The sequence below is a fragment of the Corvus hawaiiensis genome, chromosome 5, assembly GCF_020740725.1.
Source record: "Corvus hawaiiensis isolate bCorHaw1 chromosome 5, bCorHaw1.pri.cur, whole genome shotgun sequence".
Taxonomy (NCBI): Eukaryota; Metazoa; Chordata; class Aves; order Passeriformes; family Corvidae; genus Corvus; species Corvus hawaiiensis.
Genome location: NC_063217.1, coordinates 12143169 through 12158513, shown reverse-complemented (window position 1 = coordinate 12158513; position 15345 = coordinate 12143169). Strand labels below are relative to the sequence as shown.

Genomic DNA, 15345 nt, shown 5'->3' with positions numbered 1-15345 from the left:
CTGACTTCCTTAATGTCTTGCAAAAGTCAATTCAAATTCATGAAATTAATAACATTTGGACAAAATTCTGTTGATTGTCTGGCTAGTTTGATAATGCCATCATGTCAGTCACTGAATTTCACATGCCTTTGTTGTGATTTAGTTATTACTGCTTCATATCTGAGCGTAGTTCATAGGGATAGAAAGTTGATGCTGTGGTCTCCTTTTATATTTTAGGTACTTTGCATTTAAAAAGTTAAAATGATGATACAAACAAAGCAGAGAGATATAAATAGAACACTTTCTCTCAATATACAGTAACAGATGTTTGGAGAAAAATAAAGGAAACAGGGCAAGTACTGAATAATCTTTCCCTGGTGCCATCCAGCCTTTCTGTAAACAGCAGCTCAGGGACTTTCAGACCTGGCTGGATGTTTCATCTGTATCATGATGCTCAAAGGCCTTAATGTGCCATTACCTGTCTCTACTGTCTCTTTATACTTCTGGCTTCCACAACATCTCATGTGGAGTTTAATTATGCTAAGAAGTGTTTCTTTTTATATGTTTTAGCTCTTCTTCATGCTGAATTCATGAGCTACTTTCTTCCTACCAATTATTTCACAGAACTATATTGTACTCCTCTTTAGCCATCCTTCTTCTAAGCTCAAGAGCCTGACTAGCCTCTTCTCACACAGGTGTTGCTCATACTTTCAATCATCCTTGCACATTCCCTTCTTCAGGTTTTGTTACATCCTTTGTGAAATAGGAAGAGCACTGCATGCAGAATTTCATGGAATCATAGAATGGTTCGGGTTGGAAAGGACCTTATCCAACCCCCTGCCACGAGCAGGGACACCTTTCACTAGACCAGGTTGCTCAGAGCCCCATCCAACCTGGCCTTGAACACTTCCAAGGATGGGACATCCACAACTTCTCTGGGTAAAGTATAAACACAACAGTGATAATTGTGTTTGCATCTATTCCCAATTTCTTTTTAAAGATGTGACCATCCTAGGGGAAAATAATGTTTGAATACCTTGTCACAACATTTACAAGGTCTTGCAGTTCATCCAGGAAGATGAGAATTTACCCCTTTAATCTCGTCTAATGCACCCTTTCCTCCTTCTAAGGATTTTCAGAGCACCTGAATGACCAGATTCTCTTCACTGGATATGACAGGTTCTGTAGCAGATACTTCTTTGACCTGTACTTCTTTTAGCGCTTTCATTCTGAGGTCCACAGCTGCCTCTGGCTGCTTGCTTGGTGTAACTGCAGCTCCCCAGGTTATGTATGCAAAAATGCTTCCCAGATTATACACACCTGCCATGTATATGCCATATTCTGGCCTATGCTATATACTGTATATGCTCCTTCTCCATTTCTTTTTATCAGGCAATAACAATTGAATTGAGACCATATTTTCTTCTGCTTCAGACCCATCTTCAAGTGAAGATGTCAAAAACCCCCAGGTCTCTGCAGCTACAGCAATAAAAATACTAAATAAAAATGCTAAATACACAGTAAGGTTAATAACAAGCACTTCCTATCATAGTATTGTATTCATGATTTTATGCAGAGGAAGTCTTTTGTACTCATGACATGATAAAAAGTTATTATTGATAGATGAAACATCTGCTTTAAAAAAGCTACAAAATATTCCACTACTAACAAACTTCTGCCTAAGATATATTTTTCTCCTCATAATCTTAGACCTGTATGTACAACATGTAAGGAGTTTTGAGAATAATAAATGAAAGTTGCTGTAGAAATAATACAAGAGTGGTTAAGAATGACTTTTAAATGGTTCAGTGAAGTAGATACTGGAAAAGCAATCTAAATTCTATCAGACAAGGTAATGGAGGGTAAAGAAGCTGGCAAGCAGAGTGACTGGAAAACTAAATGATAATATAAGCCTAAAGCATAGAAGAGCTTTGAAAATCTCTATGCAAATGGGCCAGGAGACCAAGGTATACAAGAAGGACTGTAGCTTGAAAGGAGTAAAAGGAATATCTGGTTGAAAAAGGGATAGAGGAAAAGCTGAGCCAAAGGTATTGCTGAGTACTTTTGCTCTTTTGGGGGATAAATTCCCATTTGTGGTGTTCTGGTTTAAAATAAGGCCTATGCACATGTAAAATGTAGCTGGTAATGGCCATCTGGTGAACCTCTTGGCTCCAAACCAGGGTCAGCTGTACCTCAGCCATTCTCCAGAAAGCGTTGTTCTACTGGTGCTTAAAAAAGTGCAGAGGGATCTGCAGTCACCAGAGGCATTCTCTTCCAAGTGTTGTCAATTCACCTCATGGAACTTCTCCTGATACCTCACCTTAATATTTCTTTCTGCATTTCAGACCCTTTGCTTCCAACCACTTCCTCAGTGGACGAGAATGAGATCCCACTGATGTATCAGCTTGAAGCTCAAGCTTCAGTTCTCTGCTTCCCAAATCATTCCTAATGTCTGTATGATATCCTGGGGCTCTAGTCTGGAGTGATCTGATCACCTCTGGAGACTGGGAACATGTGTCATCAACAAAATAGAAGAGATGCTGTATTTCTGTCTAGTGTATTTTACACAGAAATATTTGCATATTGGTCCGACAGCTATTTGTAGCTACTTTTTTGTCTAGATATCTATCAGCCAATCGCAAATGTATGAATGCACCATATTGAGCCTGGAAGAAATGCCTGGCTTTGAAAGGAGAATGCTTCTTAGAGAAATCCATGGGAATACAACCTGGGGGGGAAACATTCATAGCTGGTGAATTCTAATTTGAATATGTTTCATCAAAAGTGTTGTGACAATAGAGTGATTACTGATATTATTTGAGAAATACATAATAAAAGTAGCAGAGAGGCAAATTCAGTTCTCATATGAAACAATTGCTGAGAAAGGTGTTCCTGGTGCTTTTCTAGAACTAGACAAGTATTCACAGGTTTCTTTAGCAATGAAAAGTGCTCTGAAAAGAAAGCTCAGCACCACAGTCCAGCCACATGACAAAGTATTCTGAGTGAGTGAATCAGCATATCACAGGAGGATCCTGTGGGAGTTGCATAGATTTAATGTCTATTGATGGCCTTGCTGCTGTTGAATATGGTAAAACAACAGATGCTATGTTGAAATTTTGTGTGAGGAGAGGACTGTTTTCAAGTATCTTATCCAATGTGGTTCCTTGAGGATTTGGAAAAAAGCATGTTCAGACAACATGCCAGATGAATGCCCTTTCTGTATTGGTCAGTGCTACAGCTGCACTCGGTCTATAACCAAGGCTAAACTCAACACATATGGTGTTTGGAACAATTAACTCTGTTGACTTCGAAATGGGTAAGAATTTGTGTGATTTGCTCTATTTTTAGGCAGTTGGATAGTGCCATGTATTATTTAGTTTTGATTAGCTTAGTCAAAGCACAGAGCTAGTACATGTTAAACACTAAAATTAATCATACAGCAGTGCTAGTTATCAGCTCTCAGCAATCTGATGAGAAGTGCAGCCAGAAGTGCAGGTGTGTAGATGAGGAATGTTGTGGCATTAAGAGCCAAACCTTTCTGCCTCTTACACCTGCACGTTTGGAAAAAAAAATAGAGCCAATGAAAGTTCTTCTAAAATATTATTGTCCAAGGATTTTCTACCCAAACCCTTGTGACACACATATATCAAAAAAGCAGATGCTATTCTGAGAAGTGTCAAGCATGATATGGCACAGAAGGTGAGTGATCTAGTCATTCTTGTGAGAACAGCAGCTTCTAGGAGGTATTTGATTACCTGCAGAGTCTGGCCCTGACTGAGTAGACTGGTGTATGATTATCTAAAAAGCCTCATCTTGCTCCCTATTAAACCAATGACAATTTTCTCATCTTCTTGTCATTAGTGGGTCAACTCTTGGCAATATTTAATGAGATTGAGTTTGCATTCATGAGCTTCAAATCTTTGTAAATACCTTCTTTCTTGTTTATTTGTTTTAAGGAAGACACTTAATGTTTCCACCTGTCTTTTTTTTTTTGTTATCTTATTGTAGGTTCATTTATTTTAACACTCAAAATTGCAGGGTCAAACTAACTACAGAAGTAAGTGGTACGTTTATTGATTCAGTGATAAATGCCTCATTCACAATCTGCATGGCAAAATCTGGTTTTTGTAAGAAAACCTACTCTGGACACCGTTGCTCTATATTTTTGAAGATGTTCATTCAGAATGTTTTAGGAATTTGGTCAAGTGTATTTGTGGAAACAATCAATCCCATGGGATAATATTCTCTGACAGTTGAGCAGACCCTCATGAAAGTTCTGCTGCTGAAATGCAAGGTCCTCTTGTAATACAGGATGCACAGATTCCTAATATGTATGTTCTGGAGGTCTGGAGGAGATAAGAAGGTAAAGAATGGTACAGAACATTCATAATCAGCAAACCTTTTATGAAGAGAAGTCAGATCCTGATTTGCCACTCCAGGGAGCTCCCTAAGGAAAAAGCAAACATGGGTGTGAATCTCTTCCTGGTGTCCAGCAAGACACGTTTCTCAGGGAGGAGTCAGTGCAGTCTCTGTTGGAGTTCCAGCTGGGTAAGTCAGCATAAGCCCAGCAGCCTCAGTAACATAGCTGGGGATGGCACAACTGAGCTTAAGCAGAGCTGGTTGGGTTGTCTCTTTCAACCCTACACGTGAATCTAGTTTAATGTGTAAAACTCGGGGAAACCACAGTTACAAGATGATGATGATGATGGGGAACACTGGCAGAACTCTTTAAAGTTAACAGACACCATGAAGAGGTTAAGGGTTAAACTTTTTGGAGAGATTGAAAGGATATCTAACTAACTGGAAATAATGGAATCTAGTGAAAAAAATTGTTAGGAAACATAATCTTATTTGCATTGCAGCTCTAATGGTTTTGGATATGGATGGATACTCGGGCAACAAAAAAAAGAAAGATCAAACATGCACCTGATTCACAGTAATACTCATATCCCTAGGAATAACTACTAATATAGCTGAGGTGGAAAACCTGGAAAATTAAGGTGCTTTGAAAATAAAGTGGTAGAAATAAACTAAGGATGAGAAAAATTCTGTATCAAGCTATCTGCAACCGAATCTCTTTACTAATATTTTCTGCTGACAAGAGAGACCCCATGAGAAATTTTTTTTTTAAATTATTTTTTCTTCCCAAACCAGAAGATTTGTATCCTTTGATGCAGTTCTATGCAGGCTGAAACTACAAGAGCTGGAACTGTTGCTGGAAAATTGCAGGAACAATGATTTATTCCTCTATCGAAAAATGAGGAAGGGAAAATATGTAAACACTGCGCTATAGGCACAAAGAGTGATTATTTTTGCCACATAAAACAGTTTTAAAATTCATGGGGAAAAGTAATTTTTGACAGTATGGTGTAGGTGGTTTCAGTCTTATAAAAATAGCTATGGATGGTTTATTTGCTTTTCAGACTGCTATTTTTGCTCTTCCAGTCAGGTATTTTTAATGGTTTTTCTTGAATAAGACTTACAGTAGTTATGTTTATTGATGAATGAATTTATATGATTACAGTAGACTAAAAATGCAGAATCTTAACAATAGCAGAAACAAATTTGTAGGCTTACTGTATTTTTCTTGAGCAAGTTGTCTTGGAAGAAAAGATGTGATCATTCTGTTTGATTGCAGTTTTTTAACTGTTGCATTTATTTTAAGTATTTTGGTGGATAAATGTACTACTTCTCTGGCTACACTCTGAATCATATATGAAATTAAAGCGAGGCAGGGGAATTTAGCAGTAGTGTTGTCACTAAAATGTGTATAAAAGTCATTCTCTGTTTCTTTGTCAATTTTTACAGTTTAGGTGATGCAAATTCAGATTTCAAACACTCTTTCATGAGCCCTAGGCAGATTTGTTTTGTTAGGTGTTTCAAATGTCATTTTCCCCAGATTTCTAGTTCTGTCTTCTGTAGTTCAGGGATACAGAATTATCAACCAAAGATGGAAAAAAAAAGAATTCTAGTTAAGGTTGCTTTTTCATAAAAATTACTTCCCAAGGCCAGGCTGGATGGTGCTTTGAGCAATCTGATCTAGTGGAAGGTTCCCTGCCTATGACATCTAGTTGGAACTAGACGATCTTTAAGATTCCTTCCAACCTAAACCATTCTATGACTCTGTGATTCTAAATATTGTTTCAAAAGTAGAAGCAATCATCTCAAGTCCAGTAACGTAATAACCACCAAATGCTTTTGCAAGTTTAGTCAGGCAGATGAAGATGGTGAGAAAATCAAGCTAGACCCTTCTGTCACAGCACTGTGAAAGAAAAACTAAAATGTTGAAAAATCATGAGAATGTCTTAAATAATGTGGCATTAAAATAAAATTCTTGACCCCTCTTTCTTTGGCTTCCAATATCCTGAGTCTAGAGGATTAATTTATTCTGTGTTTTCAGTCTTTTTTTGAAGACATGAGGGCTATTACACTTTCTAAAGCCAGCACTAAGACTTTACATGTAGTCTCTTGATCTTATAGCTGGAGCTCTAAGAAAATTATTGTGACTCTATAAGCTGCTGTATAAGCTTTACGTATTAGAATCACAGAATGGTTTGGGTTGGAAGGGACCTTAAAGATCATTCAGTTCCACCCCCTGTCATGGGCAGGGAGCCTTCCACAAGGTTACTCAGCCCCATTTAGCCTGGTCTTGAACACCTCCAGAGATGGAGAGTCCACAACCTCTCTGGGCAAGTGAATTGTTTCCTATGGATACACATTTGCTCCTACTTACCTCTCACACGGTACATATTGCCAGCTTCAAAGTGAACAATGTACCAGGCATATGGAAAAAACATAGATGTCTCCCAGACTTCCCTGTTTTTGATAATTCCAAAGAAAAGTGAAATAGCCACTAATGCCAAATTTCTAAATGCAAATTCATTTTGTAATGCATATGGGCTCTTAGCTCCCATTGATCTTTCTAAAAATAAGGAACCAAGAGCACCAAAAATGTCTACCTTCATTTTTAGACATTTAGACTCTTTCAAGATTTTGGCTGAAAGGGAACTTCACAGTAGGCCACAAATGTTTGAGACTGGAGAGAAAATATCACATAGAAAACAAAAAAAGATAGAGAAATACTTTACCTTTTCATCCTATGTGTTTATATGAGGCAACAATGATGGGATTTATAGAGGGCTGTTCAAAACAGTATGATATTTATGCTCCAGTTTGGTTTTCCTCCAGATATTTAGGTCATCCTATGTTCATAGGACAATAATAAAAGGTACCTTTTCTTTGGGAGAAGTAGTATAGTATCTTGATATAAGTAACCTGGTTTGGTGCATAAAACAGGATTTTTAAGATGTTAAAAATATGGCAGGGTTTTTTATTGTTTTACTGGCTCAAATGCAGAGCATGGAAGGAAATGAATGCTGAAATAGAGAAATGGAATTGATAAGGGGAGCCTTGGAAAGTGTGAAGTGCTTTGTATTTCTCCAGCTCGTGATTCCAAAGCCCTCCAGCCTTTTACTTACATAAAACATCTGCCTCCAGCTGTTTTGCTTTTCAGAAACAATAGTTTTTAGGAGAGAAATTGGCACCAGTTGTCTATTATGTTTCTATTACTTTAATTTTCACTATTTCTCATACAGCTTTTTTTTTTTTTTTGAAAGTTATCTCCAAAATGTGTGGCAGTCAGGTTCCCTGGCATCTGATAGTACACATTTTTCACAGTGATACGCTATTTCAGTAACTTCCTTTTTTGGGTAAAGACTTATCTATTCACTGAGACCACGCAAATCTTTATAGCAAGCAAGCAAGAAAAAAAAATGGACATGAAAAAGAATAAGCCAGCTCAGAAAAAAAAGGTACTACCTAAACAAAATTCATGTACAATTCTGTTAATTATTTAAAGAAGACACTCCTGAGGGTTGTTACTTTAAGTAAATCTATTTCACAGCTTAAAAATAATGTGGTCTTCTATGATATTTTAGCTGAATATGTCTTCTGCAGAAAACCCTCTCATTTTTCTTGGTTTGGCTTTGAACCAGCCAGTGCTGTATCTGCAGACCTCAGCCATGAGACAAAATTTAGCACACTCCCTGGAAAACTCAGAGCAAAACTCTTCCCCATCCCTTGAAACAGGCATGCAAGACCACACAGTTAGGTCCCAGTCCCACACCCACTTAAGCCTGCATGCTTGCAATAGAAAGGATTTGCTCCATGGTCAAAACCTATTAACCATAAATTGGAGTCTACTTACATCTGCATTCCTTGCTAAGCTCTCTCCATGAAGAGTTCAAGGGGATTGAGGTAGCTGTAAACATGTCATACTGACTTCCCACTAAACATCTACCAGGCGGGTGCATCTCCTACTAGAAAAATGGTGCCTTCAGGGATAATTTGCAAAAGACTAAGACTGATTTAGAATGGTTTGGTTTTAGGTGAGCTTAATATTTATTTTTCTCACACCATTTCATCAGAAATGCAACTGTATTAGCAAACTGTTTAATAAAATGTCACTGATAAAAGTACTGTTAAGATTAGATCAGAATTTAAGTGGTTGGTAGGACATTAACATTATATTTGAAATAAAATGAACTTAATAGACAAATATGAAGCTGAATTTAAACCTGAGGATTATGTCCTCCACACCACATTTGATTATCTAAATACCCAAATATTTCTCAACTTTCCATATTTTGCCAAATAAGCTTCATAGAAATTTTAGGGCAGAAAACATGAATGCAAAGCTATTCTGGGAAAAACAAGTTCCCACAGTCTAGCTGACCACATAAAAGAAAAACATTTTGTTCTCTGTGAGCTCTTAAGGTGTAGACAATGAGTCCATTCTCATGTTTTCAGAGCTCTGCTCATTAATTGTTGATGAGAGATTATGAAGGTTGAAGACAGATAATTTTACAATGGCCACCACAACATTACACTTCACCTTTTATTTTCTGTTTCAGACTAAGCCACTGTTTCAGGCTTTGTGGCATAATAAATATGTACAGGCTAGGTTTTTTTTTTCTTTTGATTGATGGAAGATAAAACCTAAGGAGATCAAGACAGCTTGTATTAATTGTTAGCCTGTTTTTTCAGTGACAGTGATTTCACAACTTTTTTTTTTCTCTTTTATGAGCTGGAGCTAAACAAAATTATAGTGTATATTTACCTACTCAGTAGCAGAAGTCCTGCAAGGTGCTGAGCTGCTCAGTTACTTTCATTGAATTAGAGGAGAGCTGATGTGCTCAAAGGATGATGTTTCTAGCCAACCTCAGTGACTGCCTGTTTATGGGCTACTGGCCAAGGGGGTGGTTGTGTTTTTTCTGTGTACATGCTATTTGCTATCTTGATACTGCTAGAATTGGAAGCTACTTAGCTTTTCCTTAAATCATTGTACTAGTTTGAAAACAAACCAGTGGGAGGCACCAAGTCAGAATAACAATTTAATGGAAATTAAAGAAAAGGGAAAAAAAGTAAAAGAAAACACTGGTTCAAACTGACAGAGTCAAGGTACAACCTGACACCCTGTTAGGCAGGGTGGTGGTAGCAGTCTGGTAGAATGGTGGCTGCAGTCCTCTGAAGCAGTGATCCTGTAGTAAGAGTCTGCTCTTCCTCAGAAAGTCCAATGGTGGCATTGTGGCTCCTGTCCTCTGGAAATCCAGTGGGAAGGGTTGTCTCTGGTGTTTAGAGTCCCAGCTTATATCCACGATGGGATGCTTGGTTCCTCCCTCTGGGTGGAGCATCTCACAATGGGGTAATGAGTCATGAGGCCAAGTGTTGATGAGGCTTATTAACAGAAGATAGTCCAGAGGGAGTTATCTCTGAGTCATGCAGCAGGACAATGATGGGCCATTAACAGCAAGACAGTCTGGGGGGAGGAGGCAAGGAAACACTGCCCCACCTGATTTCAACAGCTCCTGAGGATGGTAATAGAATACACTGCAACCCAGGACAATCATTTACAGCTCTTCCAAATTTATTTACATAACTGCATGCCAGCTAGTATACCCATACCTGCAGAGAGCACTCTGTAATAATCAGAGATAATACACTATACTGAAATCTACTCTTTTATATTGTTCAAATTTGAGCAGAATAATTGAACATGTACTTCGTAGCTTAGTCAGTTCTTCATAGAACAAAGGCAGTTACTCACTTTTTTTGACTTCAGAACTTCCCACAGAAGTAGTTTTTTTTCTTTGTGACAAGGAATGCTACCTATTAATTAGGCTTTCTTCTGTGGACATCTGGGCTGGGTGCTGAAAGCAATGTATCAATGAATTTATGCTAATAAAACAACCTGACACCTGCTTTGGTTTTTATTCTGTCAGATGGAGCAACTACTGAGAAAAGTGTTCAGACATCTAGATTTGTTGACTATAGAAAGATTTTTTTTTTTTTTTTGGTATTGCAGTACACAAACAGAAATTATTTTGGACCCTGAGAGGCCTAGCTAAATAAAAGCTCTGCTGTTTGGCATAAGGGTATGGCATTATGTATAATAATTTGCATTTAACACAGAAGAAAGCATTTGGGTTATGTTAATTGAGTAACAAGGCAATAAAGCTTTGCTGTTTATTAATTTGTTGTCTAATGATATGGTCAGAGTGAATCATAAGGTGTTTTGGGGTTGGGCATCTTGATAAACATATGAGGTTAAGTTGCTTTCATGCATGAGCGTTTTGTCAAAAAACCTGCAGGTCACTGTGTAATGATGTGGTTAACATAAACACAATGTAACTGGAAATTGTTTTGTATCTAATGAATAGAATAACGTATCCTAAATGCATCTTGATACATTAATTTAAATCAACCTTTAAGAGGTGAACAATGTACTAGGAGCATGCTTAAATGGGTAATTCTCCCGTGATTTTCTACTATATTGTGCCTCTGCAGACATCTTGATTTATCAACCTAAGACAGCTATGAGGGTGAAACATGTAACAAATTGTTATCAATATTTTTACTTGCAAGCAAAAGGAATAAAGCATTGCATCTTGGTTTCTGCCTGAGCAGAATTTGAAGGTTTCTGTAATATTTCCAGTATTTGATCAGAAATTAATCTGATAAAAATAAAGTGAGTTAATTGAAGCCTTTTAATCTAATCTGACAGTCAGTAAAAATGTGAGTAAACGTTATTAGTATAGCACTAATAATTCTGCCATTGACAGGAAGAAACTTGCCTTGGATTTACAACACACTAATTTTTTTTTTTTTGAGCCTTTTCTATTTCTATTCTGGGACTGGAGGAGCTTAGAGGTGTTACTGATAACTGATAGTCAGTTATTTGTCTTCTTGTCTGCCCCTGTATATTTGCTGAACCAGAATTTATAAGAGACATAAAAGGTTACAGACATTAAGGGAAGCCTCTTTGTTTTAGGAATCCTTAAACTAAATCTAAACCATCCTTCTGGCAACCCTTAAAAAGTTCCAGTTAAACAAAATTTGAAACTGGGAGAGCTCCTCACTTATCAGAGTTGGTGTCTTACACTGCTGAGCTTGCTTGGGCTTCCTAGACAAAATTATATTTTCTAGTCTGTAAATTAGCTTCCTTCTTTTATTAGCAACCTTGATGCTAACAAACCTATAAAAATCAGAAGCACTTCTGTTCTCTTGTGTTTGCATTTCACCTAGAATAGTGACAACAGAATAAGAAGTAATTAAATATTCTGATCATGCTTTGAACTAGAAGTATGTTGTTTTGATTGTCCTTTGCATAACCAAACATGGATGGAATGGAAGCTGGATCAACCCTTTGTTTTCTCTTTTTGTGCAGTACCTACCTAAGACAGTTGGGTTCTGACCTGTGATGCTGTCCCCTGACTTTGGACAATACAAAGCCATCGTTTTATCTCTTAGGTGACTTAGCTACAGGAGTTTGAATGCATTAATGGGAGTTATATAATGAAGCTTCCTTTCCAGTTTTGCGAACCTTAGCATTCTCATCCGATCTGCTCAATACTCATATTTTGAAACTCTACTGTCATTAAGTGTGCACCACAGTGAAATAATGCCATATGGGTATTGTTTCTACAGCATCCCTAGTCTAGAGACACATTTTATTACTGTGAATTACTGATATATTAAATATGCATTATTTATTAGATTGTAATATTCAGTAAGTGAGTATTAATGTGGTTGATGTAAAACCAGCTTCAACAGCCATTGAAGAAATGTCCAAGCAAAAGCCTTTCACTAAGTGGGAGAGACAAGAGATGGTGCAAAGATTTTTATAGTGTTGTCCACACATCTGTCTTGGTTATGATAATCTCTAAAGAAGGGAAAATGGAGAAGTTGCTTTGGGTTCCATTATATCCTTGACCTCTTAAAAGCCTGATACTAAGGGATTCAATTAGTGACAAGTACAGTTGTAGGTTGAGTGATTCATCCCCATGTACTCAAGTCTCACAATTCATACATAAGAATTACATCAATTTCTGTCAGCTTTAGCATTCTTTAGGTGAAATGTTTCATTAACTTACCTAAGAATAAAAGGCCTGATTAGTCCTTGTCAGTGAGTGATTCATTGGGCTGTGTATCTGTCCATCCACCTTGGTCAGAGTCTTCTGTACAGAAATTGTCTGTAAGACAGTTTCAACTGAATTGTCAAACTGGGGGTGATCACAAAAATAAATGGCAAGTTTTGTGATTGGACAGACAAGGAGAACTTTATTAGTGGGTTTGCTAGGTTCCTGTGAAGATAATGGAAAAGATATTCTGACAATGGGGAAAGACTAGAGCAGACCTTGCAGTTGACCATAGGGTGCAAAGCTGGAGGAAACCAGGCTTCATTACTTCTGCAGCAAATGCTTGGTTTTCTTTTCCTTTTTAAGTCACGTTATGGGAAATGTCAGTAACTGACAGATATAGAGAGCTTGACTCTTAGGAATGTGGATGTTGCCATCTCTTTGCTGCTGCTTATGGGAGCCCAACCTGTCAAACACAGTGGTGAATGCAAAATGGATGAGCATGACAAAGTCCAGCCGTATTTATACAGATGAAGTATTAGGTTTTGCATGCCAGTTTTAACATGTAGGGATTTGGGCCCTTCCATCTCTTCTGAATACTTTTAGGTTATTCTACAAACTGTGGGTAATGATTACAATTACACAGGAGATAGGCCGTGATGTAAGAATCAAAATTATTGTATTCCTAATAATGGGCAAATGACCCCTTCATGCCGGTTGATACAATTGTGGCTGGTCAGTGTTTTCTTAACAATTTGGCATTGTGCTTTCCTCTTGTTCCTCTTTGTGCAGAGGTGAAAAAGATGGAAGGTGACTCGCTTAGTATGAAACTGTTATTCTGACAGGAATGACTTTCTGCTTGTGTGTCTTCTGTGAACTGTTGAATCACTGCCCAAACGCAGTGATTCAAACAAGTGTTTGACCCCAGCTGTCGTTGAGACCAGTTTACTAGAGTCAAGAGGGTTTTGTCTGGAAAATTAACTTTCTGCTCACTTAAACCCAGGTCTTTTTTGCCTTACAAGGGTAATGTTTCAGAGGGATAAGACGCCGTGAGAAAACTAAATGGATGCAAAGTCAGTCTCGTCTCACGCTCCTGTTTCATCTCCCTTAGACAATTCCCTATAGCTACTCCTAGGCTTTCTGAGCTTTTGGTACTGTCTCCAGAAATCAAGGTCTGAGACGAAAAATTAACTTGCTCTTTACATAAGATGTACTTCAGGAATGAATTTAATACATGGCCCCTTCAAGAGTCCCAGGGGCAACTACTGGTGACCTGGGTCATGCAGTGCTGCCTGCCTGAGTTTCTATCGCTGCCTGGGCTCCTGTTTGGCAGGGTGTTTGGGACAGAATCTCCATAACTGGCATCTGGAGACTCCTAGATAAGGGACAGTATCTTCTTTTAGTTCAGATGCTGTGCCGAAGGAACAAGGGGGAAGGCTGCACAGAGGTTGTTTTGAGATTGTGGGGCTATGCTTGGAACTCTGAAAGAGGACTTTATTGGGAGCTGCAGAAAAAGTACATGTGATTTTTTAAAAGTAATATTTTAATTTTTATTCTGTATTTCTTTTGAAATGGAAAGTCATCCTGAATTTGAAACTGCCTTCTAGTTTGAGCTATTACAGTAATGACAGGGCAGGTTACCATAGGTCTCCTAGCACTGAAGGTGCACAGCTAATATGTAATCATATAACTTGCTGAAAGTAATTTTTACATGAACTTGGTATAACCAGGTCACTTTAGGTCACTGTGGTAGTCATCACAGGCCTGTAAATGGTACAGTAAAACCAGTGGATACTATTTTTTTCTATTAATCTTCCTAGAAAAGCCTTCGTAATCCTAATTTTCTAGGCCATTAGGGTAAAGGCAGATTACAACTAAAGCTGGTTTATTAACTTTACTCACCTTGTGTTTACCCAGCCCAGATCTCTTCTGTTAGGTGCCTATACTTGGAGTCATTACTTTCCTCAATGGTCTTTCAAACTTGTTTTCTTACATTTAGGCCTGAGTATCCTTATCTTACTGTGAAGTTAGATTCAGCTTCAGAGTTGGCCCTGGGCTGAGCAGCAGGTTGAACCAGGAGTTCTCCAGAGGTCCCTGCCAACCTTAGTTATTCTGGGTTTCTAACTTGTGCCCTTTTCACAGCATTTGAGGCAAATTGCTTCCCAAGCTCCAATTTATTCACAGTTACATAGCACACTGCAGTGAAGCAGGAAGAGCACCCAGTCTGTGGTGGCTGAATCTTCTTCCACCGCTTCACCTGTCAGTTGAGTGATGCCACCTTGCACAGCCCCAGTCATCGTCCCTGCTGGCTGTGATCACGCCAGTAGAGCATTTCTTGGGGCTGCCATGGATCAATCCCAAATTACAAGCCACCCTTCCCCACAGTGGGCAACAATGGATTAGCAATTGGATCGCGACAATGCAGGTGACGAGCCTGGTGCCTCCTAGGAGCTGGGGAGCAGAAGAACGGACAGGGTCCCTTTCCCCACGGAAACACTTGTCTTAATGACAGATATCGTATTTTTGCACCTGCTTCATTTGTTCTTTGGCTCTCAGCTGCTGACCACAGACCTCTTCTGACCGTTTCACTGCAGCCTCCTGGGACGGACGGCCAACCAAGGCCATCCGTCGTGTCCAAAGAGGCAGCGGTGGGTGCTCGCCCCCAGCGCCCCTCGGGCTGCAGCGCACACACCCCGAGAGGCTGCATGAATCTTGCTCGGCCGCTCTCGGAAAGCCTCTCCCTGGAGCTCTGCTTGAAAGTTCACAAGCGGCGGGCTCTGCTGCCACCGAGAGACCCGTCCCCGCCGCGGCTCCCGCGGGGCGCGATGCCCGTGTCCGCGAGTGCCGGAGCCCGCCCGGCGTTTCGGCGCGGACCAGCAGATGGCGGCGCCGCCCCGGCTGGGCGCGCAGCCCCGCGCACGGCGCTGCCGCTGAGCCCCGCTCCGGTTAC

At 39.2% G+C, this 15345-nt stretch overlaps 1 long non-coding RNA gene across 1 annotated transcript; it reads right to left on the bottom strand.

The window, feature by feature from the left end:
- Positions 1–9819: 9819 nt before the first annotated feature.
- On the bottom strand, positions 9820–15239 carry LOC125326265. The gene is made up of 3 exons (XR_007203724.1): positions 14298–15239; positions 12411–12509; positions 9820–10187 (listed from the first exon to the last, which is right to left on the bottom strand). It is a non-coding gene; the product is annotated as an uncharacterized LOC125326265 (long non-coding RNA).
- Positions 15240–15345: the final 106 nt, after the last annotated feature.